Source organism: Papilio polytes, unplaced genomic scaffold, assembly GCF_000836215.1.
Source record: "Papilio polytes unplaced genomic scaffold, Ppol_1.0 DF820711.1, whole genome shotgun sequence".
Classification (NCBI taxonomy): Eukaryota; Metazoa; Arthropoda; class Insecta; order Lepidoptera; family Papilionidae; genus Papilio; species Papilio polytes.
In genome coordinates this window covers 274,393-287,316 of record NW_013528493.1, presented here as the reverse complement: position 1 = coordinate 287,316, position 12,924 = coordinate 274,393, and positions in this window count along the sequence as shown.

Below are 12,924 nucleotides of genomic sequence, written 5' to 3'. Positions count from 1 at the left end.
TGTAGTCCTAATTGTGGACTACTTCAAGTATTCGACATAAAGATGCAGTAACCAGCTCGTCTAGAATAAGTACATAACATAGGCACTTAAATGATATAATGATAAAACTCTTTGAAGTTTAAGGATGTACCACGCGGGAAATCATGCATTGGCTCAAAGTAGAAGCAATAACAATGTACTTCCAACGTGAAAATAGCCAGTAAGTGGCACGGCCCTAAACGAATCGCGTTTGTGTGTGTACCCAAAGTATGTGTATTCTTGAAAATAGAGACACCATTAATTAACGTCATATGAGACAATCATTTTGTCCACCAAAAAAGTAAACGTTTTTGGATAAAAAAGACAGGTTTACAACGTTACTAATTTATAGACTACTTTAATGTTGCTTTAAGGTGATATTTTAATGGATGTTATATACTTAAACTACTGTAAATCAAAAATACCTTTTAAATTGTATAACTTATGTAACTTGTCAAATGTCAATTATGCAGAAATTAAAGTCTCCTACTTTGATTGTTGTTTGAATCAAGTCGACATTTCTGTGGTTAAATACACTTACATAATATATAAAAATAAACATACTTATTTTCGATCAACAGATAAAATTCTTTGGTGAAAGCTAAATATGGTCACACTACTCGGGCAGTATGCAAACGCTACAATTCCCGGGAGTAGTACAATTTATGGCGAGCATTGTACTGAATTTTCTTTTATTTTTTTTTTAAATAACGATCCTTCTTTACATATCCAGACATGTTTTAAAGGTATATATGTTTCGAAGGTAGCTAATAAGTGTATACAACGCAGGTACAAATTTTTTAAGTAATTAAGTTTTATCAAATATGCCCTGATCGGTGTCATGTAATCAAAAGTTTTTATATGTTCATGTCATTTGTATAAACTTTTTTTCAATTTTTAATTCAAGTAATGTAGTTTAATCTTCAAATTTTTTGAAAAGAAACACAAATAAATGGCGAAAAATGTTAGTTATTGTTTTCCCCAAGTTGCTCATTCCGTGTAGCACACTGTGCATATGAATGACAATGTCCAGTAGTGTAACTACCTCGCACGGTTTCAAAGTGGAAAATAGTTATCCGCTGTGAGCGAAAACAAGTTGCTAACAAAACAAATTTACAGCAACTAAATTGGTGAATATCTCACTGTCGAGGGGCGCAGAGTTTCCGAAATACGGCGATAAAGTAAAACTAAATAAGTGGCCGAAAAATTGCTTATAGTGACCAATATACGTAGATCCACAATCTGGTTTGTTCCTCTCTTTTATTCTCTAAATTGGGAACACTGAGAAGGGAGTGGCGGGTCCGTTTATGCTGGACATCACGAGTGGAAAAACAAGGTAGATAATCCAAAAACTTTCCTTAATTACGTTCGTACGAAACTAACTCCCAGAACGAATTAAGCGTGATGTGAAATTGGGTGAAATCAGGAAACTGATTATGAAAATTGTCTCGAAGTTCCTTTTTTATTAATTATTAAAACGACTGCAGTTAAAAATATTACAAATTATAATAAACAATTAAAAAAAACTTTCAAAATCCGCATAAGGTTCTTATAAAACGCATATAAATATTTTGTAGACATTTTTGCGAATGTAAGTAAAAATTATTCTAAAACCTTATATTTATCTGTGCATTATTTAAACCTATATTTTCCAAATTATTTATGCTAAACAAGTAGTGAATACGATACATTCCGTACTCTACAGTTTTACGTTTTCTCTCTGTTTTGTTGCAATTTTTAAAATGTCTACAGTACATGTATTCGTCCGAATACCACCAATAATAATTTTACTTGGATAGCGTCCCGCGGCACGTTTCGGTTGGCTCTGTCGAAAAAAAAACTCGATGAATTCTGAAACGGCCTCCGGGCACGAATAAACTATGTACACATTGCTTGTGATTCTGTCAATTTTATGCAGACACAATCTATTTCACCTTGTACTTGTTTTAACATACACATGTATTTACAATTTGCAAATACAGTAACATTTTATATTTTGACTAGCTTTCATTCGCCACTCCGTTCACGCGGAATTAAAAAGAACAAAAAGTGAGTAGTCTATGTGTTCTTCCAGACTATCCTTTGCATCCATACCAAATTTTACCGAAATCCTTTCAGCCATTTAGGCTACAAACTCTAACAAACAGCCATCCATCCATCTAAACATTCGCATTTATAATATAAGTAAGTATGAAGTATGATTACATCAAAACGTGTGTGTGGGCATCATACTAAATAACGTAAGCATTAAATGTAATATTTAAAGCAACAAAGTATCGTGTACGAGATAAGTACATTCAAATCAGCAAATCTATACTCTATGTATTCAGGTCACTACTGCGTACATTTGAATAGTATAAAATAAATGTCATTGGACTGAATGTGGGTCGATGTTTTGTTGGACACACAGTTGCTAGACTTCAGTCGATTTTTCTTGACGTATTTCTTTGTTAGGTGTCGCGAGTTAGGTGTCTAACATACTGTTGAAAAAGCGAAACAGAATCTTAAGAAACACAATTTTTAAAACCTGAACTGGTTCACAACATGAGTACCATTTGCCTTCGAAATGTGCTATTGAGATTTTAACCTATTAGATAATTTTTTTTGCTGAATACAGGAATGGTTTATACGTATCTCTTATACAATCGCTAAGGCATACAAGACGCATTTATCCACTGAGTTTACATTAGGTATGGTATTGGTTATGTTTACTGTTAATAGAAAACCATAGAAAGAAAGAGACTTCTTTTGTTTGCTGATCCTTGGTAACGTAACAATTACACCAGTTTTATATTTCAATCTAGAGTTAAATATTAAAAACTAATTCCAAGAAGTTTTTATAAGCATGAATTAAATTTCCTTAAACTTTAAAAATTACGTTTCTTTAATGTACCAAAAAAGTCATTTTGAAGACCCCCGGGCGAATAATACGAAGTATAAATTTGTAAATTTTCGCACGAATGAGCACTGTTCGACGCTACTTTAATTTGGACTTAAAAAAATTAATTAGTCAGCGACGCCCTAATGAAAGTGTAGAACGCGGGGAAAACTCGCAACTAAGTTAGCTTTAAGTGTCGTAAAAAGATTGGGATATCTTCGCTTTTTTATTTCACAGGAAATAAAATAAGTCCCCTTGCGGCAGAATTTTTCCCCGTTTTTGGTAATTAAAAGTGATTACTTCAGTATTTATTATATATTCACTGTTATAAAATGTTTTTAGAAAACATTCTAAGTGCGTCAAGATAGGAATATATCGTACATATTTTTTTAATTATCTTCAAATCTTATCAAACATTAAACTTTAAAAAATACGCTCATATCATTCATTTGTTATAAGTAGGGAAAGATATGTACAAATAATAATTTATAAAAATATTTTCTCACAGTGGTTTTGACAGAGGGAATAGATGTTATAGATCTTAAGAAATTAAAATTGTGATTATTCTGTCTCGAATTGAGCTATCATGTTTAAGAATCGTGGATCGTGGTCAACATTTTATTGATTTCCAACACGTCTCTCACTGTATACATAGGTATTCTAAAAGTGCATAACTATTGTAAAATCAGCTCAAGACACATAATGCAGAATGACTTAGAAGATTTTTCCATTCTGTTTCTTTTAGAATTAAGTTTTTCATTAAGATTATCTTAAGACGAACAAGAAACTAAAGAATATTCTTAAACATAGACTTTATACAGCTTTAGCTTTTATTTTCAGATTCTAGTAAGAAGTAAAACTTGAACGGTGTACAAGCTTACCGGAAAAATAACATAAAGATGGACTTTTATGCTTCCTTCCTGCTTTATTTTGTTTTAGTACAAATATTAAACGAATTTGGATAAAAATACCCTTGGAATTAAAACTAACTTGTTTTCCTACGTCTGTTAAATATAATGTCCATGTATTTTCAACCAGTTTTCCAAACTTAAAAAAGCGTTTGATTACGATGAATAATTTTTTACTTACTTACTGCGTTGGCGCAGTGACCCGAAGTGGGTCTAGAATAAATTTTTAATGGGTTTAAATTAAAATGTATATGTAAATAATTTTAAAAATTTAACGCACACTCGCAGCCGCTCCTATAATTATAAGTTTACTAGCTTACGCCCGCGACTTCGTCCGCGTGGATTTAAAAAAAAAAACAAAAGTAAGTAGCCTATGTGTTCTTCCAGACTATGTTCTACATCTATGCCAAATTTCCTGGACATCCGTTCAGCCGTTAAGTCTACAAACTCTAACAAACATCCATCCATCCATCCATCCATCCATCTAAACTTTCGCATTTATAATATTAGTAAGATTGTCACACGGATGTTTATTAAAAAAGTGAACCTCACATAATATGTACATTTTTCTTGTTCTGAATATTCATACTTTTTTACTAAGACAAGCAAAGCAACAAATAGACTAATACATTAGAGTCGCCCATATCTTAAATTTAGACCATATATTCGTAAACAAAAATTTCAACAAATAAAATTGGATTTAATTGTATATAGAAGTATACGAACAGCTTTCGTAGTTTTAAAAACGAAAGTTGTAGTCGTGTCTAAAAATAACAATGGAGTCACACTTTCAAATAATGAGATGACTAGCACGATTGCAGGAAAGTGCCGCGCTGGCAGATGGAACGTTCCGCAAAGAGTTAGGAAAATCACTGGCAAGCCTACTGAACAATTCACACGAAAAAACTGGTAATGAGGGTTGCTAATAAAAATTGTATAAAGATAGAGATGGGATGACTTACATCGATAACATCGGTGGAGTATTTTTTTTAACTTTTAAATATACAATTTAATTGTATCTAGTTTTCCGCTAATTTAGCAATTCGGTATTTTGCATGTAAAAAAACAAGCGACATTTCTTTTTAGGAGCATTTTAAGTCAGGACAGTAACTTCTCCTACAGACTGGCAATTAACATGCCAAAGTTGTCTAACTCTTCCGCCCTAGACTCTTAGAAAATTGACATAAACATTACTACTGATTTTTTTTAAAAATGTCAAAAATTATCGATAAAATATTTTGCTTCACTATTATACTTGTCTAGGAAGGAGCTAGGGTGCAACTCTGTGCAAGTTGAAAATGACCCGTACCGTAGAAAGTCGCTACATTGCGCTTAGAAATAAGTCTTGGTTTGTTTAAACATTTAGTTGAGAGGCATAAAAGGTAGTGTTGAAATATTCGGAAAATTTGAGTTAGGTAGGAATTTCTAAATTCTAGAAACTATTTTACTTAACTTGCCGTGAACTTTCCTATTGCTTTTTTTTATGCAATTTATTTCATTTGCTCTACACACAAAATGCTGTAGCCGTAACAATTTTGCAGTTACAAAAGATTACGACCATTAATAAAGCAATAAATATGTACATGTATGCAGTAAGATAATATAATGTTAGCATAAACCTAAGGCGAATTTTCAGTAGCTAGCTTATGCGAGCGGAGCGACTATTGTTCGTCAGCTCCGCTCGCTGCGCTCCTATTGTCTTCGAGTTAGCTTTGCAAGATTGTTTCTGCACCCGCCAACTATATTAGCCCAGCCTCTATTATTATTATAAATTAACTCTCTATAGTCTAAACGCATAGGACTTATGCGTCTTAACAGTATGTACAGGAATACGAATACTTAACATCAACCGATATTATCTAAATATCTTTATCTGCCGACGTGAGTGATACTTTCTTATATTCTTATAAGGTACTAAAACATTAACCGATTTTCTGTAACTAGTGGGAAGTTATTAGACGAACGAGTTTCTGTATTTTACTTTGTTTACCAAGATTAAATGGATGGTTTTTATCTACATACTAGCTGTTCCCGTGCGATTTCATCAGCATAAAATTATTTTATTGTTTACATGTGTCAAATTGTCAATTACAAATGTCAAAATGACATGACATGACAAAACTTGGCAATCTTGCTTCCTTGATGTTGGCAGCAACTTATGGTGTCTTTCCTACATTAGGGTTTTCATCCAATATATTTACCCCCTAAGTTTAATGGCGTGAAAATATATAGCCTAAAGCATGACGTAAGTGTAGGGCTTTTTACTGAAAAAAGAGTCATTCAAGATTATGCCGTAATTGCTTGTATGTAATTGCTGACATCTTAAGCCACAAAGAAATGTGTGTTTACGCTTTATTATAATAGTATAGATTATTTGATATTTCGATGTCCTGAAACTGTATCAGTGATCATGTAAGGATGGTATCACAGAGTGAACCTGGATACTCACGTTGCACTATAAATAAATCAATTCGCAACCGCATGGGGTGTCCATGCCGTCTGGGGAACTCTAAATTTTCCTAGGGCGTCACTAAATCACTGTTATTGTTAAACGTAATGTCCAAAGAGGCACTCACCGACTGGACTAATAAATTTTCAGTAAGATATGTTTTAAGTACCGTGGATTTATCACCTTGATTGTAGACTCACTAATAGTAATTCGTTGAATTTAAATTTTAAACTTTTATATATGTTACTCTTTGGTTTAATGAGAGATGGTAAAGAAATTGATCTCAATGTTAATCTTTAACAACATTTTTTCTTCAACAAAATAGTAAATATTTAAAATAAGTTTACGCAGGGTTAATTAATTTTCATCTTAATAAACATAAAATTTAGGAAAACTATTCAAATAAGCATTCGAGTGAAAGGACCGGTTGAGTAATATACATAAGTCCGTTAGTCACAGAGCATTTGAAGTGGACATTAAATCCTTGATACAAATATTGTTAACCTCTGCCCACTACTTTAATATTCACATGAAGTCTAAGCTTGCGTTTGTGAAGTTTTAAATTATTTTAATTCAATGTAGTGGCGTTCTAGTTGACAAAAGGCTTTTGAAACATACACCTACTAGGTGAAATAAATTGATTTTTGATAAAAAGAACTATCAAATAGGAGTTTAGTTTAGTTGTAATAAATAAGCATATTTGATTGTAATTTGTATTTCCCCTAATTATTATTTTCGTAATGTCAATAACGATTAATAATTAAATACATGACACTTAAAACAATCAATTGACAATTGCTATTCCGTCAATGATAATAATTGATGTAAGATCGTTGGCGAGGTCTATTGCTAAATTCCATTGGGTACGCAGCATGAATCAGTCCAAACATCGGCAAACATTCATCCAATTAGAACGTTAAACCAAACAGCTAGATTAGCCAAATATTGTTTGTGCTACACAATACGAGACCAATCTCCATACATCCAATATTAGGGAGGAACAATCATCGCACTAAGGGGAAAGCTCGCCTCGGGCGGACGCTTGTGCAAACACACCCCCACGGCCGCACCGAGCCGAGAAACCAACTAAATACTATATCCTCAATCTGTGCAACATTTTAAATACATGTTCATTTTAACTTCTATCAAATAAAATTAATAGTAACTTAAACGAGTACATCTACATTTATTAATATTATAAAGAGGAAAACTTTGTTTGATTGTAACGAATAGGCTCAAATATACTTTTTCATTTCTATCTTATTTTGTTTAAATTCACCAGGACGAAGTCACGGGCAAAAGCTAGTTAAAAAACTAGCTATATAAAGTTCGTTTCCCTTTAGTAACAGAATGAAATAATATGTAGAATTATTTTTTTGATGTTTCTTTAGTAATTTTGTTACTGTTGATTATCTTATCTAGATAGTACCAGTAGATGTAGCAACTTTTTGTATTGGACTGAAACCTATTTTCATCATCAGGAAAACTCCGTTGTTAGCCGCTGTCTAAAATAACGATTTAAAATACACTTATATTTACTAGGTGGTACTTTCTCACACAGACGGAAATTTAAAACTCTTTCTGTCGTACTCGTTTCGGAATTAAATACGGGGTCGTTAATTCGGTGTATATCAACATGCTACCGCCCCGGGCGCCACCCGCTCCCTACCATACAGCTTCAGTTTACATATTGTAATTGATTCGGTTTTCAAACGTAATCAAATTAAAAATGATTCAATTATCCAACATTTACAATAGCTTTTTAAGCTTTTAACTTGAACTTTGAAAATGGACACAAGAAATCATTCGAACCTAAAGAAAATAGAAAAGGTTCGGTATCAACTATGTGTTCATAATTATTATTTCCTTACAAAAATAAAAATTTGGTGAAATAATTTATATACGTGATATAAAGACATACTTTTTGTTTTATATTGAGCTTTTTTTAACACAGAGTTTATTTCTAATTAAGCCCTAAAATAATTAACAAAATTTTAAAATTTCGTATAAAGGTGAAAGTGAGTACAAAAGTGAGTTCATTATTACATGAAGTGTTTGAGACGTAACGTTTCGTCAAATCTCCAAGGTTTGTGATAAAAATCAAAAAAAAAATTTAAACGCCTTACGATTATAACAATATGAAGTATCTTTGTTTTATTTTTATATTTAATTCCATTATTACAATTTCACTTCAACATCTTTGACTTTCAATATCTCAAGGGAACTCTGTCAATAAATATAAGTAAACTAAAATTTTGTATATTTCGTCCCGATATCTTGAAGCACCAATATAGTACTGTGGACGGCAAAGCCAAATGTTTGAGTTAGTGCTTCGCCGGGCTGTAAGTCATCGCCCTTGGGGAGTAACTGACCCCTGCCACCGTCTCACTACGTTTAACTACGCCCATTGAATTATTTCTGAATAATTCTAGATGATAAAATATAGCATAGAGAAAAGGATAAGTCTGTTTGGTAAGTAAGAAATGTTTGTGCAATGCGTGTAGTGTTATAAACATTTGAATCTTTGTCCTTTATGAGTTTAGAAACAACTGAACCAATTTCAAAAATTAACTTCAATAAATTTGGAAAATTATCTTATCGCTGAACATAGAAGAAAGAAAGGATTTGGACATGGCAGAAAAGATATATCGAATATATTCTTTGTCATCCAAACAAAGCTGGGACAGATAGTCATTTTTCATCTTTAGACTCTTTTAAGTAATTTGCTCTGTTTATACATGTCGAATTTGGTAAATATCCTTAATTCCTTGTTTACATTTTACGAACTAATATTGTCTGTCTCAGTGTAGTAATAAAATCACACTTTTCTATAAGTATGCTGTACAGATTATTCCTCTCACCACAATTAACTTTTTTTACTTCATATTTTGGGTAATAATAAAACAAAGGTTATACTAATATGTCTATTATTGATTTATTGTTTATTGGTTTTCGAAATAAGTTTCCTCAGTTTATTTTATAATAATAATCATACAATTAAGAATCAATGAATTGCAAGAGAAACTACTAGTAACTACTTAACTTAGCATTGATTTGGTGAACTAATTACACATTATAACGATTACAGCGGTAAAATTCGTTTCATTATTTATTTCTTTCAATTATTTACAAATGAAATTATATTTTAGTGTCACATTACACTTTATTATTGCATTTCCTTATCTTAATTTTAAATTTTAAATATATTTAGTTGTACATAAAACTATAATTTATAAGCCTTGTTAAAATTATACAGACAAAAGCTACGTCTAACCAGAATGGTTGGTAATATTCCGTGAAATCCTCTTTTTATTTAATAACTCAAGCAATGTTGTCCGTTTGTTTCCACTGCTGATCCACTTGTAGCATAACAGTATGTTTTTGTGTTTAAGCAATGGAAACTCAAGAATATAACAAAAACTTACATTAAAAGCGTATAAAAAGCGTATTTGAAACTTATAAAATCAATTTAGAAATAAATGAATTAATTATTAATAATGGTGTTTCTTTACTAGAACTACTAACGTTTTAAAGGCTTCACGTTTTGACACAAAGTTACGCACAAGATTGGTTCTTCCAAAATATCTGCTGATTACGTAAAATATACTGACAAAAGTATAAACCCTCTTTGTTAAATTAATCTTACGTATGTAATGGAAAAATTGGTTTAATAAAACTGTTACGAGATCTATTGTACATTTTAAAAGTAAATGACTAACTACAGTTTTCAATATTGAAAGCAATAAACAAGAAATAATTTGAGTTAGCAATATTATGTATATTATTGCGTCTGTTTCCTACACAACGCTCGTGCTTACATGTTGTATACAAGATTTAGTTCATAATAATAAGATTGGGATTTATTTCGTAAGCATTTGGCGACAATGATAACCCGCGGCTTAGATGTTTTCGTTAATATCTGAAATAATAGACAGGATTTGACGGTGTGACTAGTCATATATGATTTTTATATGTACTTTAATAATTTTTATATAATTACATTGCAGAAGCTTAAAAAAATAACTAAAACATATATAGTATTTAAAAACTCTTCAATCTTTCATATTTACGGGGTTTAGCTACCTTACATTTTTTAAACGGCAGTGTTAATATGTGTAGGTAAATACACAAATTAATATTTTAACACTTTATTCAATTAAGACTTGTATACATTTATATGGAACCAGGCATCGAATTCAGTTTTGGAATAAAACTGGAAATAAGTAAAACTATACTGGAATGCACTGTGCATACTCCAGCGCTGAATTCGATCACTGACCTGAGTAGTGAAAACAAAGCATTATAGTTAAAAAAACTTTTGATACTAACACTTAGTTGCTTGCAAGCCCCGAATGAAGCTTTATTACTCGTGCTTCATACTTCGTGTTTGAATTTTCTTACAACAAACTATCATCATCACTTCAAATAAAATTTAATCAGTCTCACTCACTTGCCTAGGGCCGCTGTACACGGACAGCTTCAAGCAATCGGCACGCTTCTGGTTTCATTTATCAGTGGCGACAAAAAGCGGATCGTGTACTGTTAAATTCCACTGTCGTACGCTTGTATTGTCAAATATTATTGTCTCTGTTTTTACAAAGAGAATGCGCGGAATTACATCATTATTTTATACAAGTGCTACGACAGTGGTGATTCATAGTTACGTCAACTGCTGCCGACCGGTTAAAGCGGTCCATTAATATTGGTCCTTAGTGGAGTCATTTCCTTTTAATATTAGACTGAGTTATTTTTTAATCTTGTTACTACTCATATGTACCTACTATAAATATAATGATAAACTAATATATTGGTGTATTACGATCTCATTACTGCGAAACTCTTTCTTATAACTGCGAATTGCTCCTTACAAAAATAAGTTTTATCGTTAAATTATTTTTATAAAACAATATTTATATTATTATTTAAAAGGCTTTCGAAAAACATGACTACGCGTATTTCTGATATGTGCTTCCTATGGTGTACGTGTTCGGGGTTTATGTTAACAATTTTAATAAAGACTTAACACTACTAAAATAGAATCTTTTCTTTTAAAAAAGCACTCTTATGTCCATCGGAGGTAAGGAATCGTAACAATACATCAATGTGCGATATAAATAAAAAATACTATTGATTATAAAAGAGAAAATTTGACAAGTTTCAAATATTGAATAAAATTATATCACTCTAAGATATTCTTAACACTTACGTGTTAACATCACGATAGTTTGACAAATAAAATTATGAAATATAACCTAAAATTCAACAACTTACAATTTATTATTACTGTAAGAATGTAATAAAAATTATTGATTATCCTTATAAAGTATAAATTACAAAACAAATAATAAAAGCAGTGACTAGATTTGAGAAAAGATTAAGTACGTTTGTTTCAATCTTTTTGATTACTTAACAAATTCCTATCACTTAATTATTAATTAATTATTACCGAGATCTAAATTGCACGTTTTATTACTTATTTTAAACTTGTATTCTATATTTACAAAATATCGTTTAAAAATATTATTTATAATTCGCAAATTTATTTTTCAAATGCGTCTTTATACCAGGTAAATAATCCAGCTAAAAGGTAAAAAGAAGATATATATACTTAAAAAAATATCCTTTTTAAAACGTAACTGGATATTACAATTTGATTTATTAATAAAAAGATGTTTCAAAAAACCCAATTGTTGTACTAATTCATTAATTTAGTAACTATAGTTTGACTAATGTCTAGTTTTTAATAGAAATGTGACTTATTTACAATGTCTTTAACACTATTTTGGCTAAATGTCGCTAATAACTTCTTAGTCTAAAATTGTGCCATTTGTGAAACGTAGAAAACCCCTTCAAAATAAATATAAAAGAACCGTAACATTAGACTAAAACATAGTTTCCTATCTACAATTTTTTCCATTAAATTATACACTTATCATTATTTTGTACACTTTTAAAAATCAAGAATATAAGGCCCAAAAAATTATTAATAAACAATTGTCGAAGAGGTCTGGTATTGGATTAGGTCATATAACATGCTTCCGATTGTATAAAAGCGAAGTTTAAACTTATTAAGTTAATTATTTGCAAGTTTAAAGTCCTAATCTACTTACAGACGTAATGTTTGGTGTATTTTGATATGTACGAATCATAAGGACTCAATCCTAAGTATTCATCGTCAGCTGCAACGCGCCACGACGATATTTCTAACATTAAACACAGAATATTGAATATTTGCAAGGCACATTCTCTTAAAAATCCTGATTTTAAAGTTTTAAAGTTTCATCTACATTTTGATGCCCTCAAACATCACCGCAAAATTAAAATTATGTACGATGAAGCGATTTAATTTAATTTGTATATAATCAATTATATACCCTGTGTCTCGAAAAAAATGTAAAAATTCTTTTTTACGAAAAGATAAATTGGCTCATGAAGTTCTACAACATCTACTCTAGTACTAAATTGCGATTGATTTGAGAGTGTTAAAAGAATGATATTAAAACGAGTTCTTATTATTGCTTATGTAAGGTGTCTTTCGTTTCTTGACGCTGTTGTGACATATTATCAAAAGGCCCTTGAAGATGAAGGTAAAGGCCGTGAATGTAGCGGCAGGCGGCTCAGTACCCGTACCCAGCGCCAGGGTACAGCAGCGCCGCGCCGCCTCCCGCCGG